Source organism: Oryctolagus cuniculus, chromosome 4 (genome assembly GCF_051225735.1).
Source record: "Oryctolagus cuniculus isolate XC-2025 breed Fujian yellow rabbit chromosome 4, ASM5122573v1, whole genome shotgun sequence".
NCBI classification, from domain to species: domain Eukaryota; kingdom Metazoa; phylum Chordata; class Mammalia; order Lagomorpha; family Leporidae; genus Oryctolagus; species Oryctolagus cuniculus.
In genome coordinates, this window is record NC_142870.1 from 147,102,356 (window position 1) to 147,127,467 (window position 25,112).

Below are 25,112 nucleotides of genomic sequence, written 5' to 3' on the forward strand. Positions count from 1 at the left end.
CTGTGTCTCTACCTTCAAATCTCCTCCTCCTATTTTTTTTAAGATTTATTTATTTGTTTAAAAGGCAGAGTTACTGAGAGAAAGGGAGGCGGAGAATGAAAGAAAGAGAGAGGGAGAGATCTTCCACCTGCTGGTTCAGTCCCCAGATGGCCACAGCAACCAGGGCTTGGCCAGGTCTTTGAAGCCAGGAGTCTGGAATTCCTTCCAGGCCTCCCATATGGGTGGCAGGGGCCCAAGTACTGTAGCCATATACTGATACCTTCTCAGGTGCATTAACAGAGAGCTCGATGGGAAGTGGATGCAAATAGGCACTCAGACGGGGATGTCGGTGTTGCAGGCGGCAGCTTAGCTCCCTGAGCCGCAGGGCCTCCTCCAGCTATATATATTTGTTTGAAAGTCAGTCACACAGAGAAGGAGAGAGAGAGAGCATGAGGTCTTCCAACCGTTGGTTCATTCCCCAGTTGGCCACAACAGTGGGAGCTGCGCTGATCTAAGCCAGGGGCCAGGAGCTTCCTCCAGGTCTTCCCATGCGAGTGCAGGGGCCCAAGGACTTAGGCCATCTTCTACTGCTTTCCCAGGCCATAGCAGAGAGCTGGATCAGAAGTGGAGCAGCTGGGACTCGAACCAGCGCCCATATGGGACACTGGCACTGCAGGCGGCGGCTTTACCTGGTATGCCACAGTGGCGGCCCCAGCTATATTTCCTATAAAGACATTACTCATCAGATTCAGAGATCAGCTTAAACAAGCCTGATCTCAGCTTACCTTGATTACATCTGCGAAGACCCTAGTTCATACAAAGTCACATTTGAGGGACCAGGTTTACCACTTGAACACATCCTCTGGGAACGACACAATTCACATATCCTCGGGGGAGGGGCACAATTCAACCAAGTACAACTAGGAACTGCCCTGTGCTCATTTCGGTGCCGTGTCGTAGAAGTAAAGACACCACCTGCGGCGCCAATCCCATATGGGCACCAGTTTAAGACCCGGCTGCTCCACTTCCAATCTGGCTCCCTGCTAATGGGCTGGGAAAGAAGTGGAAAATGGCCCAAGTGTTTGGGCCCCTGCACCCATATGGGAGACCCGGAAGAAGCTCCTGGCTCCTGGTTTCAGATTGGTCCAGCTCCACCGTTGCTGCCATTTGGGGTGTGAACCAGCAGATGGGAGATCTCTCTCTCTCTGTCTTTAACTCTGCCTCTCAAATAAATAAAATCTTAGAGAGAGAGAGAGGAAGGGAGGGACGGCGGGAGGGACGGAGTGAGAAAAGAATATCCCTGGGAAGAATACTAACTGGCCCAACCCGAGCCACCCCACAGCCCTGGAGCCACCACCATGAGGCTGATATCTAAGAAGAGGGCAGCTTCCACACAGAGCTTGTGGGTGAAGGGTGAGGAGCAGATCCAATGGGATGGCAGACGCTGCTCTGGGCAGGTGAAATGAAGCTGGTCCATGAGTGAAAACATGAAGAGTGAGTCAAGGGCTATGTGCATCCTTACAGGCGACAGTACAACTTCTGGGGTTTGCAAATCACTCTGACAGGTTCTTGTAAATCCCTGTGAGCCGGCAGGTGCCGCGGCTCACTTGGTTAATCCACCGCCTAGTCCTCTGGGTTCTAGTCCTGGTTGGGGCGCCAGATTCTGTCCCGGTTGCCCCTCTTCCAGGCCAGCTCTCTGCTGTGGCCCGGGAGTGCAGTGGAGGATGGCCCAAGTGCTTGGGCCCTGCACCTGCATGGGAGACCAGGAGAAGCACCTGGCTCCTGGCTTCGGATCTGTTCAGCGTGCCGCCTGCAGCGCGCTGGCCGTAGCGGCCATTTGGGGGGTGAACCAACGGAAAAAGGAAGACCTTTCCCTCTGTCTCTCTCCCTCTCACTGTCTAACTCTGCCTGTCCAAAAATAAAAGGCTTGTGAGCCAACATTTCAGACATGAGGAAACAGCAGGCTGGATCCACACCATGCATAACGTGGCCAGGATTCCACCTCCTCAGGGCGCCGTGGACAGATGCCCTCGGAGCTTCTCCTCCCACACCAGCGTGGGCAGCGTGGGCAGCGAGGCCGCTCCCGAGCAGTTGCTGGAGCAGAGGGCAAGCGTTCTCCTGGGAGGGAGGGAGGGAAGGAGGGAGGGAGATGGTGAGCTCCAAGCCCATTCCTGCTTCACCTTTTTTTAAGGATTTATTTTATTCATTGGAAAGGCAGAGTTACAGAGAAAGAGGGAGAGAGGCAGAGAGAGAGAGAGAGAGAGAGAGGTCTTCCATCCCCTGATTCACTCCCCAAATGGCTATAACTGCCACGGCTGAGCCAGGCTGGAGCCAGGCTGAAGCCAGGAGCCAGGAGCTTCTTCCAGGTCTCCCACCTGGGTACAGGGGCCCAAGCACTTGGACCATCCTCCACTGCTTTCCCAGGACATTAGCAGGGAGCTGGATTGGAAGTGGAACAGCCAGGACACAACCTGGCACCCATATGGGATGTGGGTACCACAGGCAGAGGCTTATATGCCATAGCACAGGCCCCTCTCGGTCTCTCTTAAATACTAGCAAGCACATGCTTCCTGTTTGTTTATTTATTTGAGAGAGAGAGAGAGGTGAAAGCTCCTATGTATTGATTCACTCCCCAAATGCCCACACCAGCTGGAGTTGGACCAGGCTGAAGATGGAAGCCTGGAGCTCAGTCCAGGTCCCCCACATGGGTGGCAGGAACCTACTTGGGCCACCACCACTGCCTCCAAGGGCCTGCACTGGTAGGAAGCTGGGATCAGGGGCCAGAGGCAAGTGTGAAGCCCAGGCGCTGTGATATGGAATAAGGCATCTTTTTTAAAAAAATTTATTTATTTATTTGAAAGTCAGAGTTACACAGAGAGAGAAGGAGAAGCAGAGAGAGAGAGGTCTTCCATCCTCTGGTTCATTCCCCAGTTGGCCGTAACAGACGGAGCTCAGCAGATCTGAAGCCAGGAGCCAGGAGGTTCTTCAGAGTCTCCCACACGGGCGCAAGGGCCCAAGGACTTGGGCCATCTTGTACTGCTTTCTCAGGCTACAGCAGAGAGCTGGATTGGAAGTGGAGCAGACAGGACTCAAACCAGTGCCCACATGGGATGCCAGCACTGCAGGCGGCAGCCCAACCCATTACGCCACAATGCCAGTCCCAAGGACATCTTTACTGCTAGGCTAAACGCCCACCCATGGGGAATTTCAATGTGAAGATTGTGACAAAGCAGATCTGGAGCCAGAGAGCTCTGGAGCCGTGGGTGGTGGTGACCGTCCCCACGGGAGGAAGCAGAGTGGGGCAGAAGCTGCCACTGGACCCCAGCGCCGTGTCAGCCAGCTGTCTCTGAGACCCAACACACCCTCCTCTTCTTGAGAGTGTAAGACTTTTCCCAAAGAAACTTTCTCTGTCTGAACTTGTCGCCAAAGGAATCTTGTCTAGAACAGATAGTTTGTTCAACATTTATGGAGCAATCCTGTCTGCCAAGCCCTGGAGACAGCAGGGAGAAGCCCTGGGATCTTTTCTTTGAGAGGGTGTAGCCTAATGGGGGTGGCAGAAGTGACAACAGGGCAGGGCCACGGTCACAGTCCAGAGCCCACACGTTCTGCTCTGTATGGCCAAGTCCACCCAGGCCTCACAAGCTCTGTGGGTGATCTTCCCGGTGCTGGAGGGGTGCTTGGGCACACTATAGACAAAGCCTTGCTAGACTGTGCATGCACACAGGATAGACTGATTTCACTTGCTGGGGACAGAGGCATCTCCTGGAGCAGGGCCCAGGTGGAGAAGGAGCAGGGTCAGATCAGACAGGCCCCAGGCAGCAGGCCGGGGAGTATGGCTGCAGAGGGCAGATGCTGGTGAGCTGGATTGTGGGAACCTGGAGGAGCAGGTGGGTGAATGGAGGCACAGAAGCTCAGAGGTCCGCTCACAGCGGGCCTGGGCAGCTGCCCAGTCTCCCCTGTAGCCTTCACCCTGCACCCGGAGGTGGCCTGTAAGTCAGAGGGGAGGCCAGCCATGCAGACAAGCTCAGCTGGACCAAGCGCCCCCACACCTGGGCCGTGCCGCAGCCTCTCTGCCAGGCCCACTCCCGCTCAGCAGCGGGCACAGCCTAGTGAACCTGGGTGGGTGACGCTGCTGTAGGTGCCATTGCCTCCTGCTCCCATGGGAGCCTGGAGCACGCTGCCCTGGAAACAAGCACATCGACTCACAATCTAAAAGGCAGCAGGGAGCTCTTGGATTCAGAGTCCGGAAGGCGGGGACCACCATGGAGGCCCCCTCATCTATTGGGGCCCAGAGGGTAGCCTCCTTCTGGGGGTCAGAGTCCTTCTTCCCCTAAGCAGCTCTCTGAGTGGCAAGCACCATGCTGGGGGCTTAGCACGAAGCAGAAGGGCAGCCAAGCGGTCAGCCCCTAATGGGGGCTCAGAGCAGAGGGACTGTGTGGACGCGTATTAAAACCTGTGGCCATGGATCAGTGGGCACCCTGGAAGCCATCAGGAGGTAGCGTGAGCAGGTAGAAGCCAGAAAGCAAAGAGCCAGAGAATCTGCCAAGGCTCAGACGCATCTTAAGGGTGCCCCACCTGCCCGGCTCCCTCACAGCCACTGGCTTGGCTCCTGCAGTGACAGGCAACAGGATTTTAGTTGTCTGCCTACCAAACCATGAGAGAGGCCTGAGGATGGGCCTGGCTGTTCAGGCTGCAGTCCCAGCCCGGACCCGGCGCAGGGCAGAGGCAGGCGGCCGGGCAGGAGTTGTTTTATGGACAAGGGACCACCTGAGAAGCTTTCGCATGCACCTTACTTAGTGGGGCTGGCAGTGGTGCTGGGGCCAAGGCAGCTCCAAAACCAGAGGACAAGCTCTCAGAAAAGGCCCCAGGACCTGCAGCCAGCTCACAGAAGGAGGCTTCGGTCTGAGCCAAGCTCGGGAAGAGGATAGAGACGTGTCAGACTGGACTGCCCTGCTGAAGGGAGGATAGTGACACAGGGAGGTAAAGGCCTGGGGTGGCCGGAACCTGCAGGTGTAGGGGCTCAGGGAAGAGATTAGGGCCCCAGGGGCTTATTAGAAGACGCCTAATGGGCACAGCGCAGAAGTCGTCCGCTCCAGCTGGCCGGGAAAACGCCAGAGTGCCCAGGGCCCTATCCCAGACTCAGTGAGCTCCCTGGAAGGGGATGGCTGCGGCCCACACTTAGGAAGGCTGGGTGAGCAGACCCTGGGGGGATCAGGTTGGTGGGCTCAGCCTACAGCTGAGCCTCCTCCACGATGCGATTCCCCTGGCGACCCCCGAGCTCACTTGGTGCTCCTGCAGAGCCTCAGAGGCCTCCTCCGTCCGCACGGCCGTTCTTACTGGCGGAGTTTGACCATCTGCCTCCAGCTCATTTGCACTCCTCGCAGGCAGAGCTGCTGCACCCGTGCCTGGCACCACGTTCAAGGGGGCACTGAAAGAATGCTTGGATCTGTGGTCCCTGTCCCTGGCCACCCCTCACACCCCTCCCTCCCTTCTCCTGTGGGAAGTGAGGACTGGGTGGTCCTTCTGCTGCTGTCCCCACGCCCCAGGGCACAAACACCTCCCTCCAGGAGCAGAGAGGAAGGGCCACCCAGACTGCGGCTCACCTGCACTGGGGCGGGGGGCGGGGGGCTCTGCAGATCCCCACCCTGCCCTGGGCAATGTTCTGCTTTCTGCCCCTGGAGCCAAACAGAGGGACAGGGATATGGTGTCAGCTGCAGTGTGTCCAAGGCACCTGAGCCTGCCTGGCAGAGGCTGAGTGAGGCTGTGGTTGAGATGAGGGAGACAGGGCTCAGCAGCACTGAACAACCCAGAATGCCTGCTAGGCGACAGGAACAGGGAGCCCCAGGTAGCTGGTGAGGGGCCAAGGCCCAGGGTGGGCCCCCAGCTGAAGCATGGGATGAGAAGCAGGTGGCAGCACTGACGCAGGTGCAGGTGAGTGTAGGGCGCAATATGTGCCCCTGGGACCTTCCAGCTTGGCCAGACCAGACCAACAGGAAGCCAGGACTGGCAGGGTTAGGCCAGGTGAGGAAGGCTCATGCCAGGCCTGGATTCCTAAAGGGGACTCCATTTAGGGAGAGCCAAGGTCGTGGTCACGTTTCCCCCACGCCCGGGGTTTTGGGTGTGGCAAGCCTAAGCCTACTGTCTCCCGGGGTCACTGCCCAGCACGGCATCTCCTGCAGCGGCTGCCCCCAGGGGCAGAGCTGGCCACAGGCATCCTGCTGCCCGCCCTGGCTGCCTCCCCTGCTCTCCACAAGTCACTGGTGGGAGCTTGAGGCTGGAGCTGTGAAAGAAACACCAGCGTGCATTCACACTGCGGGCCTTGGGGTGGAGGGTGCTGGGGCACCCTGGGTCAGTGTACAGCTCTTTCAAAAGGCAAACCTGGCCTGGCCACTCCCGACTTGCAGCCCTTGCCCGACTGTGTGTTCGGCCCTGCAGCTCTAATAGCAGGAGAGAAGCCTGTGCAGTGGGGAGACACGCACTTGGCTGTGGGCTCCTTGTGCCCCCAATGGAGCTGCTGTCTCCAAGGAGCCAAGTTGGGACCCTGCTGATCTGGCCAGGCAGGATTTGGAGGCCACCCCTGCTTTGGGCTGTTTGTGTATTCATTCTAGTGCTGTCCTTTTTCGCTTGCATTTGGAAGGGGTTTGTTGTTGTTGCTCTTAAAAGATTTATTATTTATTTGAAAGGCGGAGTTACAAAGAGAGAGGGAGAGACACAGAGAAAGAGACCTTCCATCCCCTGGTTCACTCCTCAAATAGCTACAACTGCCAGGGCTGGGCCAGGCCAAAGCCAGGAGCCTGGAACTCTATCTGGGTCTCCCCTGTGGGTTGCAGGGGTCCAAGCACTTGGACCATCTTCCACTGCTGTCCCAGGCACATTAGCAGGGAGCTGGATGGGAAGTGGAGCAGCTGGGACTCCAACTGGTGCTTGTAGGGTATGCTGGTGTCAGCGGCAGTGGCTTAACCCCCTGATCCACGGTGCTGCCCCCAGGAGAATTGTGTTGTTGTTAAGGTTAATTAATTTATTTGAAAGGCATAGTTACAAAGAGGCAGAGACGCTGTGGCCCAGGAGGGCAGTGGAGGATGGCCCAGGTGCTTGGCCCCTGCACCCGCATGGAAGACCAAGAAGAAGCACCTGGCTCCTGGCTTCGGATCAGCACAGCGCCGGCCATAGCGGCCATTTTGGGGGTGAACCAACGGAAGGAAGACCTTTTTCTCTGTCTCACTATCTATAACTCTACCTGTCGAATAAATAAAATAAAATAAAATAAAAACAAAGAGGCAGAGACCTCAGAGAGAGAGAGAGAGAGGTCTTTCATCCGCTGGTTCACTCCCCAAATGGCCACAGCAGCCAGAGCTGAGCCGATCTGAAGCCAGGAGCCAGGAGCTTCTTCTGGGTCTCCCACGTACATGCAGGGTCCCTAGGACCTGGGCCATCTTCCACTGCTTTTCCAGGCCATAGCAGAGAGCTGGATCAGAAATGGAGCAGCTATGGGATGCTGGCACTGCAGGTGGTGGCTTTACCTGCTACACCACAGCACAGATTGTTTCTGAAGCAGAGGTTTTGCAGGACCTTGGATAGGCCTCCAGCCTTCACAAGAGACTGCTCCACACTGTGCACATGGCCTGCTGCCTCGAATCACCTGTGGGTCAAGGAGAGACACTCTCCCAGATGAGAGAGCCACTCTGGTCACAAAGGGCCCCCCCAGGAGGGGGTGGTATTTTATCGTAAGGCATGGATGACCAAAGAGCGAAGGGCAAGAGCAGAGCACAAAGGAAGGAGCCGCGGTGCTGGGAAGTGCGGGGCCACAGGGACTGAGGCTGGGGAGAAGCCGGGAGATCTGCTGGTGCTGATGGTGGAGGACCCGTCAGTCACGCCGGGTGTAGACCTGGATCCAGGGACATCAGGGTCATCACAGGTGCAGCAGTGACTTCATCAGATCCGCAACAGGGTTGGGCAGTGGGGTGTCCACACCCCGTATTGGAGTCCCAGGTTCGAGTCCCAGGTACTCTGCTTCAGATCCAGCTTCCTGCTAATGCGCATTCTAGGAGGCAGAAGGTGACGGTTCAAGTGCTTGCGTCCCTGCGCCACCCATGTGGGAGATCCTGAGAGCGTCCCAGGCTCTTGGCTGCTGCGTGACCCAGCCCTGGCTGTTGCGGGCATTTAGGCAATGAACCAGCAGGTAAAGAGATCTCTCTCTCTCTCTCTCTTTCTTTGTACCTCTGCCTTTCAAATAAAATGAAAACAAACAAAATTTTTTTTAAAAAAATCCACACACTGTTGCAGCCTGAGTTCACTCCCAGCTAAGGGATTCCTGGCATTCCTGTGTCCTGTCTCTCTCCTATGCTGCGTGCCAGCTCCGACTCAGCCCCGCCCACCTCCTACCTCAGCCTTTCCATCTGGAGCCCTCCTGACCTGGCGTTTCTGTCACCCTGGGCCCCTGTTCATGGGCCCACACTGCTCTGGCCTTCGGCAGGGCTCCTGCCCTCACTGCAGACTCCCGGGCTGAGCCGTCAAGGGCATTGGAAGAAGGGCGGCAGGAGGATGCCAGCAGGTGGCCCCGCTCCAGAGGGCACAGGGGCTCTCTCTTCTAGACCCCTCCTGCTCTCCCATCCAGCTTCCCTGGAGCACTGGCCAGGTCAGATGTGGTCCCTAGGGCCACCTTGACCGGGATGCCCCACACATATTACATTTCCAATAAGCAGGTACCCAAAGCTCCCTGAAGAGAGAGGATGGAGACAGAAGGGGCCTGACCACTGGCATCAGACTGCAGTGGCCTGCTTCCCCGCCCTGTCCTCAGCCAACCTAGAAGGCCTGCAAGGCCTTGCCAAGGACAGCTCCAACACCCCCGCTCTGGGCAGGGCTGGCGCAGGCCCGCTGCCTCCATGGCTCCCGTTGACTCGTCTGTTCCTTCCTGGGCTGGACCTTTGATGGGGCTCTCTTTGACCTTGAGGAGATAGCTTCCCCCTCTCCTGTGGTCAGCTCCTGCCAAACTCAAGAATGGCTCTTGGAGGTCAGGCCCCCACCCTACCCCCACTCCCAAATACCTACTGTGTTGTCAACTCTCTCCTTGGAATTCTCTCCTCGGGCTTCCAGGAAGGGCCAGGGGCCTCGGAACCTTGTGAATCTGCTGTCTGATTCCCCGCTGGCATGTTAGGCATTTTTACAATTGTTTTAAAATTCCATTATCTCAGCCTTCTGAACAGGCTCGGTGGCTCCTGCTGACTGCATACGTGACTGGCCACCAAGCTGTCCCCGCTGGCTCCCATCCCTGGGATGCCAGAGAAGAGCCCTGGGCTGCCGGCTCCATGGGAAAAAACGTAGCACCTTGATAACAAAAACAGAAGCGAACGGTCTTGGCCACACAGGGCAATCATAAACACTGCTGAGGGTTCAAAGCAAAACAAAACTAAAATGACAGAGCCGCTGAGCTGGGAGGAGCTCCGAGCTAATTTTTACTCCTTCTCTCTAGCCAGCACTTACCACAAGTGTAATTGCACACAGGGCTGTGTTATTATTTGCTTAATTCATTCAACAAATATTTACTGAGCTCCCACTCTATTCCGGACACTGTTCTAGATGCTTGGGCTACCTCAGGACCACAGCAGGGACTCTGCCTTCCAGGGGCTTACATCCCCTGGGTGGGGCAGGGAGGCCAAAGATGACATCCTAACAAAATGACAGAACGGGCCAGACAGGGACCAGTGCTAGAAAAACAGGTGCGGAAGAGCAAGGGAAAGGGGTCCCGGGGGTAAGACAGGTGTCTGCCCTCCAGAGTGAGCAGAGAAACCTCGGGGGAGGAATATTCCAGAAGGGTCAGCTAGAGCCGAGGCCTCCGAGGACAGGCCAGAGCCAGGTCCAGGTGGCTGGAGCAGAGCAGTGAGGAGGGAGGGGGTGAGGAGGCGCGGGCGGTGCCAGGGCCGCTCACTGTGAGGACTTTCCGTGAGGATGCAACAGGGAGCAGGGCAGGGGAGGGGCGTGGCGCCATGCGCCTTCATCCTGTGAGGGCTCCGGGAAGGCAGGGTGGGTGTGCAGTGCCAGGCCTAGCACAGGGTACAGCACCTGACAGAGCTCTGATTTCCCAGTGGAGGGGCAGGCATTCGGGGTCCCGGTTAAGATGCCGCCATCCCACGTCAGATGGAGAGCCTGGGTTCAAGTCCTGGATCCACTCCCAGTTCCAGCTTCCTCCTAATGCGCACCCTGGGAGGTAGCAGGTGCTTGGGTCCCTGCCACCCACATGGGAGATTTGGATAGAATTCCTAGCCCCTGGCTTCAGCTAGGCCGAGCCCAGGCTGTTATGGACATTTGGAGAGTGAACCAGCAGGTGAAAGATTTCTCTCTCTCTCTTTCAAATAATTTTAATTCCAGTGCAATGAAAGAATGAATCTAGGCAGTAGGCTGTGCCCACCCATTCCCAGAGAGATAGGCCTGCAGGAACATCACTTTGGCCCTTAATTCCTGTCTGGGTCACCTGGCGAGCTTTTCAAAGTCCTTGCTCCCAGACTCTTCCCCCACATCCTGATTCTCAAGTCCAAGTTGGGGGAGGTCCTAGGTGAGTCGGTGAGAAGCCTCAGCCTGGACATTCCCAGGTACTTCCCCACACTCCGCAGCCGGCATCCCACCCACAATGAATGAACAGAGGTTTGTTGACTGAACTCACAGATGGGTAAACACACAAATGCCACTCACTGAGGGTTCTTTTCCATTTTCAAGTCGGACCTTTGGAATTGTACAAGTAAGCAGCTTTCCAGAGAATGGGAGGAAGGAATGAGGTTCCACCGGACAGCCCCATGCTGTCAGAGGAGCTGGGAGCAGAGGCTCAGGGTCTTTGTCCTCTCCACACGGGAGGGGCCCGCATTCCAGAGGCAGGGGCCAAATGCAGCCCGCAGACACTGGGGCTGGGCGGCACTGCGCTCTGCCTTTCCCTCCCCACCGTGCCCCATCTCAGCCCAGCTGGCTCACCCCAGAGCCTGGGCCCCAGCTCAGGGCACCTGGGTCTCAAATTCCTGGCCTCTTGCTTGCAGGTGCTGGCTGCCAGAAATGTTTGCCCGTAAACAGTCAAAGAGCCCCTTTTTATCTTGACATACTTGGAATAAGCACAGCCATTTTTTTTCTCTTCCCAGAATTCAATAAAGGCCGGGAATTCCACAAGGCATCTGAATCAGCTCCGCTCTCTCCTTCCTCTGGCTTTTCCACCCCTTCTGCACCCTGTGACCTTCAGAGGGCAGCCCCAGGATCCGGGGTTCTGCAGCCTGGCCTGAGGCTGCTGCTGTCCAGGATGGCCAGGAGGGGCCCCGAGCCCACCTGGTGCACCTCCCGGACAGGGCGACAGTACTCAGAAGAGCCAGGAGTGGGGAGGCAGAGACCTAGCGCAAGAGTCAGCCGGCCAAGGTTGACATCCGGGCTCTGCCCAGAGCAACTCTGGCAGATGAGCTGTGCTCTCTGGGCCTCCGTTTTCCTGGTGTCTAAAATGGTTGTGCCAATCATGTCTTTCTCTTGGAGTGGATATGAGGATGGATGGATGACGCATAAAGAAAACGGTCATGTTTGCATTTTCGTTAGTATTGAGCACTTGCCATACACCTGCCCCTGTCTGTGGCTTCAGGTTCTAGGGCTCAGACATAGCTGCCGCAACCACCACCACCACCCACAGAGGGATATGAATAAGGTAACAGGGGCCTGGGTGCTGTGTGATGCAATTAAACATGAGATTTAAAATAGAGGGGCAGGCAGGGGCCATCCTCTGCAAAGAGCTCAAGGCCCTTTCACAGAGGAAAGAGGCCTTGGAAAAGGTTTTGAGGATTTAGTAGGAGCCCTTCAGAGAGGCAAGGTGGCAAGCAGGTCACAGGTAGAGGAGAAAGCACACCCCAAGCCCCAGAGGCCCAGCCAGCAAGCAGGGTTTGGAAGTCCAGGGCTTAGGAACCTGAAACCGGAAGAGGACCAGGGCCAGAGGGAAGTCAGTGAGGCGGGAAATGGCCATCCTAGAAGGCCTGCAAGGCCTTGCCAGGGACAGCTCCCTGCCCACTGTGCCAGGAGGACCCTGCTGGCCACAGCGGGAGAGACCTGGACTGCTCACCGCAAGAAGGAGGGGCAAGTGGCCCTCGGGCTTCATTCAGTATCCTGCCTCCTTCCTGATGTCCAGGGCTGGCCCAGACAGTGCCCGCTGTGACATTTCTCTTTTATGTTAGCTCATTTGTTAAAGCTTTAGTCCCTTCTGTCGCACCATTAGATACGCTACTTCAATCATTCTGTTTTTTAAGATTTGTTTTTTCCTTTATTTGAAAGGGAGGGAGGGAGGGAGGGAGGGAGGGAGGGAGGGAGGGAGGGAGAGAGAGAGAGAGGTCTTCTACCCAATGGTTCACACATCCAATGACCACAATGGCCAAGGCTGGACCAAGCCAAAGCCAGGAGCCAGGACCTCCATCCAGGTCTCCCACATGGGTGGCAGGAGCCCACGCACTTGGGCCCTCTTCTGTCCACTTGCCACTGGACATCACCAGTCCGCTCACTAGTAGCACCTGACTCAGGCCTGGGGTGTGAGAGGCCCTGAGTGCAAGGGGATGACCGTGAAAGGACACAGCATTTCCATTAGATGGGGTAGGTGGGGGGAGTTCCAGAGATCACTTACAACCTGGTGATTGGTTAATCATGATATTCGGTACACCCAGAAATTGCTAACAGAAAAGGTTTTATGTGCTCTCACCATGAAATAAACACAAATATGTGAGCTGATGTATGTATTCATTAGCTTGACCTGGCCATTTCACAGTGTGTGTGTGTGTGTGTGTGTGTGTGTTTAAAATAAGGGAGAAGCTGGCCGGCGCCGCGGCTCACTAGGCTAATCCTCTGCCTTGCAGCGCCGGCACACCGGGTTCTAGTCCCGGTTGGAGCGCCAGATTCTGTCTCGGTTGCCCCTCTTCCAGGCCAGCTCTCTGCTGTGGCCCGAGAGTGCAGTGGAGGATGGCCCAAGTGCTTGGGCCCTGCACCCCATGGGAGACCAGGAGAAGTACCTGGCTCCTGCCATCGGATCAGCGTGGTGTGCCGGCCGCGGCGGCCATTGGAGGGTGAACCAACGGCAAGGGAAGACCTTTCTCTCTGTTTCTCTCTCTCTCACTGTCCACTCTGCCTGTCAAAAAAAAAAAAAAAAATGGGAGAGGCTGAGCCCAGGCCACAGCAGCAGGGATGGGAGAAGGATCTGCTCCCACTCCCCTCCTTCCTGCCCCTGCCTCAGCCTTTCAGATCTTTGGGACTTTGAAACTTCAAGGCCAAGGTGCGCACCACTGTGGCTGCTCTGAGAAGGAGCCGCCCCGCCCCTGCAGCCTACACTGTGGTCAGAGCACTGTGCACACGCAACACTCTGGGGCTTGAGCTCTGCCTGGGATGTGAACAGGCAAACGCGCCTCCCCTAGAGCGGCAGCAGTGCAAGCAGACCCAAGGATGACTCTGTCCGTCGCCTCCCACGTCGGGAGGTGGGTTGTGCAGGGTTCCTGGAAAATGTGCCGGGGAGGGGAGCAAGAGGAGGAAGGAAGGAGAGTGAGAAGGGAGGAAACGCGCCAGCTGATTGATGCTTACAAGAATCCTGTAAAGCAGGAACTGCCGGCCCCATTTCACAGGCGGAGAACCCATCCCGTGAGGCTGCCGGTCAAGGCCGTGTCTAAGTGAGAAACAGAACTCAGCTCCTTGTCCTGATCCGTCTGAGTCTGAAGCCACCACTTTCTTGGAAAAGAATAAGGTCTTAATCACTATAGCATAGCAACCATTATGTATTTTTAATCCCCTTCCAGTCATCTCTTGTTCCGGTGCCAAAAAACTCATGCATCCCCTTTTGTTCACTTAACATGGTATCGTGAGTATGTGTGATGTTGCTAAAGTCTTTACAATAATCACTTCTGCATACTATTCCACCCTGTGGGCATCTCATGACTCCTGATCTTCTAGGCGGTGTGGACGTCTTTAAGGATTACACATCCTCCCTGCCCCCACCGTCCCCAGACAGGCTCCTGTGCCATTGAGTCAGGCTCTCACCCGCAGGATGACTGCAAAGGTTTGTGGGTCACTGGGACGAGATCATGCAAGGCTCTTAGAATCCCTCAGAAAGCCAGAGTCGCTCAGAAAAGCTATGCCTCTACCTCCCTCTGCCAGTTCTGGCGGGAGACCACCCACTCTTCTGCCCCACCCCAGCCCTGCTCCACCACTGTCCTCATCCCCACCCAGTGAAGCCATAGTCAGAGGAGGCATGGGAGGGGAAAGCCAAAGACTGGGTCAGGTGCAGCCTTGCAGCTGCTGAAGGCAGCCCTATGCTCAGAGCCCCGGGACGCCCACAGGGCTGCAGCCCCATGACGGGAGCCAGACCCCTACAAAGGGCCCAGGGCACCGTTTGGTCCCCCTCCCCTTGAGAAGCCCCTTCCAGAGAGTTCTCCCCAAGCTGGCATCCGCTGGGTGCCAAGGGGGACCCTGGAAGCAGACAGCCTCCTGGCAGGCAAGCAGAGGACCTAAGCGTGCCCAAGGTGATGGCGGCAGATCACATTTTCGGGATGCTTTTCTGTTTTATCTGTTTGCAAAGCAGATATTTGGGCCGGCTGGGCTCAGAGTTGCTTCACAGTTGCCAGTCCCATGGGAAATGGTTCACATTCTTAGCATAGCTGGAGGGCTGTGAAGCAACAGGGGGAGGGAGGAAGATGAGCCACCACCTTGGCATCTCGGCTGCTTGGCTGGGTTCCCGCGCTGCCGCCAGGCTGGACGTTCTCACCGAGTGAGGCTGGGGGAGGGGCCGTCTCTGGGGGGCTGCCTGAAGAGAGTCATCGCATCCCTCCGGCCAGCCCTGCACTGACAACGCCTCCGGAGCCCCTGGCCACAGAGCAGCCAGCTTCGGGCCTGCAGAAACGGGCCCTGGGTTGTGCAGCCGCTGCGATCTGCAGTCTCTTCTGGGTGCGTTGCTGTTCGCATTTCGTTCAGAGTCCAGAGTGCTAAGGATGGCATGATGGAACCCCTGAAGCCAAGGCAGTCAAGCAACTTTTCAGTAAATAACTGAACAAGAAGGCCTCAGAGCCAGGACAGTTTATCCCCAGCCTGGATGGTAAACCCCAGGGCGGAGGCTCTTTTTCAATGGAAAAATCCCAGCATCCACTCTATTTCCCCTTTCTTACAGCTGCCTGGATGCCTGGTGCCCTGGGGAACAGGAAGGTGGGGTCCAACTGTGCCCGCTGCCCATTCGCCATGGGGCACACTGGGCCTGGAACTGGGCTCCTGAGACCACCCAGGGCACAGAGGCTGCAGGGGCAGGCAGGACACGCAGGCGCTGTTCGGTGCCAGGCAATGCAGGACCTTCCCTCTTCTGGCTCCCCTCAGTGGCCAGCACGCGTCCCCTGCCCCACAGGCAGCTCAGGGGCAGGTGCTCTGCGAGTGGCCTCACGCACTGCTTCCAGGACAGAGCCACTGATGGCAGAAGGAAGATGAGGCCGGCCGTGTGGCGCAGGAGGCTCCCCCGTGACTGCCCCAAAGTGGAGCAGGCAGGAAATCCTCCTGGGAACCTGAGGCCAGGTGTGTGAGTGGGATTTAAGAGGGAGCCAGAGCCCCGGGTGGGGTGGGGGTGGGGAATGAGAGGCATGCCTCCGGAGTGTCAGAGCCTGGCAGGTGTGTGCCCCGGCGGGGGGGGGGGGGGGGGGGGCTGTGAACTTGCCGTGTGGGGACAGTCATGGTCCTTCTGAGCGACACAGCCAGCCATCCCCCCCCCCAGGCCTTCTTCACCCCAACCCTACGGTGCCCCGGATCCCTGCCACGCTTCCAAACCACCCTCAATCCCCAGCTCCCCGCGGACGCCCTTCCTGATTGCCCCACCCCCTGCAGCTGGCCCCTTCCTCGGAGGTCTCCAGGCCCCTGGGGACCCCCCCCCCCATGCAGAGCCTCAGCGGACAAGGACGACCTGCTGCTCCCTGCACTTTCTCATCACCTGCCGACCTGCCACCTCCCACCATTCTTTGCCCACGTGGCACACGCAGGAAGTGTTTCCTGGCTGCTTACATCCCAGCACATTTCAATGTTGCAGATCATCCCGGGGAGGGAGATGAACGTCTGATACAAATGAGTGGTTTCAGTGTTGATCGGTGAGACAGGGGTGACAGCCACGCGGGAGGCAGCAGCGGGTAGGAAAGGAGACTGGAGGAGCGGCGCAGAACGTAGGTGACAAGGCGTGTTTGCTAATTTCAGGCACTGTACTGCAGGCTCTTGAGGAAATCTGAGCCTGGCAGACCAAAGGCATACATTGATATCTACTCCCCTTCCTCTCCCTGCTAAAGCATGTCGGAGGAGCCGGAGAGAAACAGAAGGGTGTCCCAGCCAGAGGGGCAGAGGGACACAGAGACCGCCAGTTCTCAGAATGTCAAGCAGCCCCGTGAGTGTGGACAGCTGGAGGAACGGGCCAGGGAGAGGCTGAAAGGGATCCGGGGGCCAGCCCTGAGGAGCCTTGACCCACGGGCGAAGGGGGCAGATTCCAGGTCTTAGCAGCCAGAGCTGAGCCTGCCACGTGCTGTGACCTGATCCCTCTGGCAACCTGCAAAGGGCAGGACCCCTTCCTGCCATGGCCTCCAGGGAAACAGGTCACACTCGGTGCATGGGAGCCCTGGGCAGCGTTTGTGGGAGCCCTGGGCAGCGTTTGTCTTCGGGGCTCTCCTGCCCACCCTCCCCACACCCCCACCCCCCAGGCTAGGCAGAGGACTTCTCTCCAGCGATCTTCCTCGGCCTCTCCTTCCTCCACTGTCCAGCATGGAAGCCTTTCTCCTGCGTTTGGCTCCTCCTATGCAACCTCCCATTACGTCTGCCAGGAGATGGTTTTAGGATATCCCGTTGGAGCCCCACATCCATGGATGAGCAAGTCCCTTACATGATATGCATCACTTGGGGGCCGGCGCTGTGGCACAGCGAGTAAAGCCCTGGTCTGCAGCACCGGCGTCCCGTGTGGGTGTTGGTTAAAGTTCCGGCTGTTCCGCTTCTGATCTGGCTCTCTGCTATGGCCTGGGAAAGCAGTAGAAGATGGCCTAGGTCCTTGGGCCCCTGCACCCATGTGGGTGATCCCGAAGAAGCTCCTGGCTCCTGGCTTCGGATAGGCGCAGCTCCAGCTGTTACAGCCAACTGAAGAATGAACCAGCAGATGGAAGACTTCTCTCTCTCTCTCTCTCTCTCTCTCTCCCTCTGCCTCTGTGTAACTCTGCCTTTCAAATAAATAATTTTTTTAAAAAAGAAAAAGACATGCATCATGTTTGCACACAGCCTCCTGCATCCTTTAACTCATCTCCAGGTGACGGATGACACTTAATACAATGTCAGTGCTGGGTAAGTAGCTGTCGCACTCTACCGTTTAGCAAATAACGATGAGGAAAACAATTCTGTGCATGTAGAGTAAGGTGCAATTTTTGTTTTAGGATTTTCCACCTGTGGTTGGTTGAACCCCCAGATGTGGACCTGTGCTCTGCCAGAAAGCCATCAGAAGTAAAACCAAAAGATAAAGAAGGGGGGCCGGCGCTGTGGCGTAGTGGGTTAAGCCGCCATCTGCAGTGCCGGCATCCCATATGGGCGCTGGTTTGAGTCCCGGCTGCTCCATTTCCAATCCAGCTCTCTGCTGTGGACTGGGAAAGCAGTAGAAGATGGCCCAAGTCCTTGGGCCCCTGCACCCGCGTGGGAGACCCGGAAGAAGCTCCTGGCTCCTGGCTTCGGATCTATGCAGCTCTGGCCATTGTGGCCAATTAGGAGAGTGAACCAGCAGATGGAAGACCTCTCTCTCTATGCCTCTCCTTCTCTCTCTGTGTAACTCTAACTTTCAAATAAATAAATAAATCTTTTAAAAAGAGAAAAAGGTAAAGAAAGACCTGGGCAAAGAGCTACAAGCCCACCCGAATCACCAAGGGCAAATCTTCCTGAGACACAGAGCTCAGTAGAAATCATGGATGTAACCAGACAGAAAAGTAAGCCAAAGAGATGAGCGGGTAATTTATAGAAAAGACGTAAAATGACTCTTGGATGAAAGGATGATCAAGGTGACTCATGGTGAAAGAAATTCAAGTTAAAACTACAGCAGGGCGCCACGGTCACCTATCAGATCGGCGAAGATCAAAGAGGCTGATTCAGCACCGGGTTGTCAGGGCAGCCAGCACACTCAGGCTGCCGATGGGAGTGCCAAGTGATGAAGCTGAGTGGAGGACAATTAGGCAATGTCTTGCTGAGCCGCACACATTCCCATGACCTTCAAAAGGCAGGAGCACAGGCTGGGGTAAGGACGCCAGGTTTGCTTCCTCTCTCTGCAAGCCATGTACTTTCTCTAAGAGCCACTTTTTTTTTAAGATTTATTTATTTATTTGAAAGGCAGAGTTACAAAGAGAGAGTAGAGGCAGAGAGAGAGAGAGAGAGAGAGGTCTTCCATCCAAAGGTTCACTCCCCAGATGGCTGCAATGGCCAGAGCTGCGCAGATCCGAAGCCAGGAGCTTCCTCTGGGTCTCCCACGCGGGTGCAGGGGCCCAAGCACTTGGGCCATTCTCCACTGCTTTCCCAGGCCATAGCAGAGAGCTGGAGCAGAACTGGAGCAGCCGGGTCTTGAACTGGTGCCCATATGGGGTGCTGGGGCTTCAGGCCAGGGCGTTAACCCGCTGTGCCACAGCGCCAGCCCCAACCATCCACCTTTCTCATCTGCAGTGTGGGATGATAAGAGAAGCCTGCCTCTGGAGACTCCTGCAAGGAAGAAAGCACGGTTCGCAGCCCCCAGGACGTACCGTGTAAACGTGACCATCACCCCTGTGAACGGCCCTGCGGCTCCACGCTAGGAGTTTGTCCCACAGTGATGTTTGCACATACGCTGGACGAGCACTGTGCCGTTCACCGCAGCCGAAGAGAAGCTGGGAACAGCGTGGATGTCTCTGAACCGATGACAGTAATTACACTGCGTGAGTAAGATGCAGTACTATGGGGGCCAGAACTCTGGCACAGAGGGTTAAGCCACTGCCTGCAGTGCCCGCATCCCATATGGGCTCCAGTTCAAGTCCCAGCTGCTCCACTTCCAATCCAGCTCTCTGCTATGGCCTGGAAAAGCAGCCAAAGATGGCCCAAGTGCTTGGGCCCCTGCACTCACGTAGGAGACCCGGAAGAAGCTTCTGGCTCCTGGCTTTGGATCGTCCCGTTGGGGCCATTTAGGGAGTGAACCAGTGGATGGAAGATCTGTCTGTCTCTTTCTCTCTCTCTCTCTCTGTCTCTGAAACCCTGTCCTTCAAATAAATAAATAAATATTACCCAAAAAAGAATGTAATACTATGTAGATACAAAAAAAAAAACCCACATACACAAGGAAGAACTTATTCAGAACAAAACACAATGCTACCATAAGTTTGTAAAGAAAGAATCACATTCCCTTATGCACAATTAGGAATTTCGAAACCCTCTGAAAAACAAACATGTTAAAAAACAAATGGTACAGACCCATTGGCAAGAAAACCTGAACCAAACTGAGTTGACTTAAGGCTGCTTATGGTTTATTTGTCCTCCATGGTGCGGAAATGATAGCATGCACGTTTTATCACGTGTCCCGCTGGGTGTGTGGCATCACCTACACACACTACCCTTCTACACACCTTGAATTCCAGACTCCAAAAAACACCTGCCCTGCAGGGCTCCAGATAAGGGACTGTGGCTCTAGCATTAATATTGCTTTTTTAAAAACATTTATTTATGTATTTGAAAGTCAGAGTTACACACAGAGAGAGGAGAGGCAGAGAGAGAGAGAGAAAGAAAGAAAGAAAGAAAGGTATTCCATCGCTGGCTCACTCTCCAGATGGCTGCAACGACCAGAGCTGCACTGATCCGAAGCCAGGAGCCAGGAGCCAGGAGCTTCTTCCAGGTCTCCCACGTGGGTGCCGGGGCCCAAGGACTTGGGCCATCTTCTACTGCTTTCCCACGCCACAGCAGAGAGCTGGATTGGAAGTAGAACAGCTGGAACTCGAACCAGTGCCCATATGGGCGGCTTTACCTGCTACACCATGGCGCGGCCCCTTAACATCTCTTGAGGTATCCAGGAGAAACTAGCAGCAGTGGCTCCTTGCACTGGAGCGGCATGGCTGTGCAGCAGGGCGAGAGGGAGGCTTTTCACTGCACCTCACCTCAAGAATGCAAGGGTGTGGGGAGACGGGCGGGTGTCTGGCACAGGGGGTCAGGTCCCGCTTGGGACACTTGCAACCCACATCAGAGTGCCTAAGCTGGCTTCCCGGCCCTGCTCCCAATTCCAGCTTCCGGCTAATTGGTACCCTGGCGGGCAGCAGGTGACAGCTCAGGTGTGTGGTTCTCCTGCCGGGCACGTGGGAGACTGGATGAAGTTCCCGGCTTCTGGCTTCTGCCTGGCCCAGCCCCGGCTGTTGCTGGCATTTGAGGAGTGAGTCAACAGATGGCGAGCTCTCCCTGTCTTTCAAATAAATTAATTAAATAAACCAAAAATAATTTTTCTAATGTAGTATAAGCATATTTTATTTATTCACATAAAAATAAACACTGCTTAAGACTGCCTCAATGCTGGTCAAAAGCCCAACCGGTCCTGGTCCTGTCATTGGGACTGGTTGTGGTAGGCTGTAGGAACAGGGAGCTGGGAAGGCGGGCTCCAGGGTGGGGGCAGGTGGGACGGCAGCCTCATCTCTGACTCACGGTGCTGCCCTGGGCGCCTAGAAAAGTCGAGATAATAAGAATGACTCAGGACAAGCACCCTGATGGGTGGATCGGGAGTGGTAGGGAGCCAGGTCCCCATATCAGCCTCCTCCACTACCCCTCCCCCCACCAAGGGGCACGAGAAGCCCCGCCCCAGACTCCTCCTCCTCCTCCTCCTCCTCCTGGGGGACATGTACCCAGCAAATCCTCAAGGTAAGGGAGTCGGGGGCCAGGGCCCAAGCGCAGGTGCCCATCAAGTCCTCAGTGCAGTAAGCGGGACAAGGGGCAGGACGCGGCGGCGGGCCTCAGCCGGCCTGCAGCACAGAGTTGGAGGAAGAAAGCAGGCCAAGGACAGGGCCAGGAGTCGGGCTGGGGAGCGCGCGGGCTTGAGCGGCAGACGCAGGAACTTCTCCCTCCAGCGCGAGAACGTCAGGCGCGCTCTTCAGATGAAGGCGGGCGGCGTTGGAGGGGATTTAGAGCAGCCTCTCGGCTGCTGCAGGGCCCCTCACCAGAACCTGTGCAACCACGGCTTCCTCTACGCCTGGAGATCCAGACAAATGCGAACACGCACAAACACTTCCGCACGTCCACGTGCACACGCACAACTGTGCACGCGTGCGTACATTTACGTGTCCGCACACACACAGACGCCTGCCCCTGGGTCCTTGTGCTGGAGCCTTCGGAACACGCCGCCTACGTTTCTCTCGCAGGCCTGTCCAGGCTGAACCCCGTCTTGGTGACTGAGGTTCGCAGAGCTCAGACTAACAAAACACGTATGGGGGGCGGGGGCAGAGAGTTACAGGAAATGCATACTGTGAAGCAATTATGCATTCATTTAAAATGTTTTGAACCAAAATAAATGTACCTTTTCATTCTAGCGCCCACGATCTTTCTGAATTACCCTTGTATCTATTCACATAGGTTTTCAGGTCATTATTTCACCTAATTATTATACATACTCTTTGTTTTTGTTTTTTAATTTGACAGATAGAGTTAGACAGAGAGAGAGAGAGAGAGAGAGAGAGAGAGAGAGAGAGAGAGAAAGGTCATCCTTCCGTTGGTTCACTCCCCAAATGGCCGCTACTGCCAGCGCTGCGCTGATCCGAAGCCAGGAGCCAGGTGCTTCTCCTGGTCTCCCATGCGGGTGCAGGGCCCAAGGACCTGGGCCATCCTCCACTGCACTCCCGGGCCACAGCAGAGAGCTGGCCTGGAAGAGGAGCAACCAGAACTAGAACCTGTTGCCCTTATGGGATGCCGGCCCCACAGGCGGAAGATTAACCAAGTGAGCCACGGCGCCGGCCCCTGTACAAACTCTTATTTCTCTTCTTACTCTACAATACCTAATGAAAAGCTATCATGGGGCTGGTGCTATGGCATGACGGGTACAGCTGCCGCCTGCAGTGCTGGCATCCCATATGGGTGCCGGTTCAAGTCCCTGCTGCTCCACTTCTGATCCAGCTCTCTGCTATGGCCTGGGAGGGCAGGAGAAGATGGCCCAAGTCCTTGAACCCCTGCAACCATGTGGGAGGCCCAGAAGAAGCTCCTGGCTCCTGGCTTCGGATTAACTCAGCTCCAGCCATTGCAGCCATTTGGGGAGTGAACTAGCGGATAGAACACCTCTCTCTCTCTCTCTCTCTCTCTCTCTCTCTCTCTCTCGCCTCTGCCTCTCTGTAACTCTGCCTTTCAAACACATAAATCAATCTTTAAAAAAAGGAAAAAGAAAAGCCATCACTCCTTTATCTCTATTGCATTCTTCGTAATGACTGAGTACTGTTCCTAAATATGGGTCCACCAGAATCCAGTCAGCCATCCCCTGGGAATGGACGTTCAAGTTGGCTCCCATCTGGGGACACCATGACCAGTGCCGCAGTGGTTGTCTCGGACAGATGTGAGTGCGGATGGTGAGAAAGGGTCGGCGGCGGCAGTGTACTTCCACGGGGGTAGGCGCTGTGGCCCGCAGCTTGAGCTGCCGCCTGGTGGCCTCGCGTTCTGTGCTGTGGCGCCGGTTCAGGTACCAGCGACTGCTTCTGCTCACGCGCCTGGGAAGCAGCAGAGAGCGGCTCAGGTAAGTGCGTTCCTGCCACTCACAGGGGAGACCGGGACGCAGCTTCCAGCTCTGCCCCACCCCCACCCCGAGCCAGTCCTGGCCACTGCAGCCATCCGGGGAGTGACCCGACGGATGCAGCACCTCTCCGTCGCTGTCTCTCCCTCTCTGTCACGCTGACTTTCAGAGGAGTAGGAAACTATTGCAGCAGTCTGTAACACCTGGGCAGGCGCTGTGGCACCGAGGGGGACGCCACCACTTGGGAGGCCAGCACCCCCTATCAGAGCACCGGCTGGAGTCCCAGCTGCTCTGCTTCTTGGCCGACCATTCTCTTTCTTTCTTTCTTTTTTATTTATTTTTTTATGTGCTTTGGAAAGCAGCATGTAACGGGGAGACCCAGATGGGGTTCTGGGCTCCTGGCTTCAGCACGGCTCGGCCATGGCTGTTGCAACCATTTGGGGGAAGAACCATGGACGGAAGCTCCTCTCTCTCTCTCTCTCTCTCTCTCTCTCTCTCTCTCTCTGCCCCCGCTGTCACTCTGCCTTCAAATAAATGAATAAACCTTTAAGAAATACATACACTTCTATATGTCATTTATACAAATTATTTATCATACATTATAAGTTGTATATTATAGAAGATAAAATCACTTCTATGTCATCATTCTAATTGATTGTTAAAGGTCGTAGAAATGTCCATTTCCGTCCCACTGCGCGTGAGCGCTCTGTCCTCCGCAGACACACAGCAGCGGGCGCCCGTCTGTCTCAGTCCTTCTAAGCTGACGTAATCGTTCCACTACCAGTGATTTTTCCTACTTTTTGGTTCTTTGAAACTGCCATTCCATAAAATGCTGATATTCCTATAGAATCATTTATCTTTTTCTTGCCAATTTGTGAACATTCTTTGTACTCTTCCTCTGATTTATAAGTACAGTTCCCAAATATGCTTACCTATTGCCTTTTTAAAGAAATACTTATTTGTTTATTGAAAATCAGAATGAGAGAGACAGAGAGAGAGAGAGAGAGATCCGTCTTCTATCCATTGGCTTGCTCCCCACTTGACTACAATGGCCAGGGCTGGCCAGGTCAAAGCCAGGAGCCAGGAGCCTCTTCTAGGTCTTTCCTGTGGGCGCAGGCCCCAAGCATTTGGGCCATCCTCTGCAACATTCCCAGGCCCATTAGCAGGGAGCTGGATCACAACTGGGGCAGCCAGGACTTGAACTGGTGCCCATATGGGCTCTGGCACTGCAGACAGTGGCTTAACCCATTGTGCCACAGTGCTGGCCCCTTACTTATTGCCTTTGTATTATCTTTCACCAGAAAAAGTTTAAAATTTTCAACTTGTGAAATGTATTTCTCTTTTCCTCCACAACTTCTGAGTTTTTGGTGTTTTTAAAAAATCTTCCCCCAACTTCCAGATCTTCATAGTGCAAGCAGGCTGCTAGTGCCTTGCCATCACATCTGCATCACAGGCAGTGGGATGGAGAAAGGGCAAGAAGGACACTTCACCCCAGTTGAAAGCATCTTTCCAGACATTTCCACACCGTAATTCCACTCACATGCCATTGGCATAACCTAGTTGCGTAGCCGTCTTAGCCAACATGTGTCATGGGTCATCTTTGAGAAATGCCATCTGGTACAGTCAACACTTAGAACCACGAGAGCGCTGGCTTCCATTTGGTAGAACAGCAGAGACCACACACGGCCAAGATTCCTGGAGCCTGGGAGCCGGCGTCTTAGGAGCAAAGGGCTCTCTCTCGGGCCCCACTGGCGTGGTGCTGCAGAGTGGGCGCCCTGAGTCACAGAGGCTGCTCAGGGGCCTGGCTGCAGGGCCGGGGCGGGGGGCGCTGCCCAGGGCTCCTCTCGCCTCATTATCCTCCCCAGGCGATGGGCTAGAGGCTTGTGGCTGGGTGGGGCTGACGGAGGAGGTGTCTCCGCTGTGGGAAACACCCCGAGGCACTTCCAGGCACACAGGGGCTGTGGGGGAATTACTTCTGAGTCAGCCAGGCTGTGGGGTGTGTCTGCGCCTGGGGCAGGGCGGGGGCAATAAACACACTTTCCAACCAGGCTCACTCCGCGCGCACGCGTGAGCCCACTGGTCATTCACCCAGGGCCCAGGGAAAGGGAGGCGGGCCGTGCTACGGGCCCCAGCGGGCTGCCAAGGGAGGCAGCAGCAGGCTGGTGGACAGCAGCTGGGGCCCCACCAGCACAGCCCCAGGCAACCGAGCTGCCCCGGGGCGCGCAGGTCCCCAGGCCGGTGCGGCTCCTCCACTTGGCGGCAGTCTCCGGGCCTCACTGAGTCCCGCTCCTCATACATGCAGAGGGGGGTGCCTGCGGCCGCACTCGGGGCTCAGCGCTGGGAAGGGGGACCCCGTCAGTCTCCGCGCCCCCAAGCTGGCTGTGTGGAGGCCAGCGTGTTCCGC

The 25,112-nt window shown here is 56.1% G+C and overlaps 1 long non-coding RNA gene across 1 annotated transcript; it reads right to left on the reverse strand.

Annotated features, from left to right (window-relative positions):
• Positions 1–2,807: 2,807 nt before the first annotated feature.
• On the reverse strand, positions 2,808–9,215 carry LOC149127163 (uncharacterized). Its single transcript, XR_016232137.1, has 2 exons — positions 9,028–9,215; positions 2,808–3,041 (listed from the first exon to the last, which is right to left on the reverse strand). It is a non-coding gene; the product is annotated as an uncharacterized LOC149127163 (long non-coding RNA).
• Between the last annotated feature and the right edge of the window lie 15,897 nt (positions 9,216–25,112).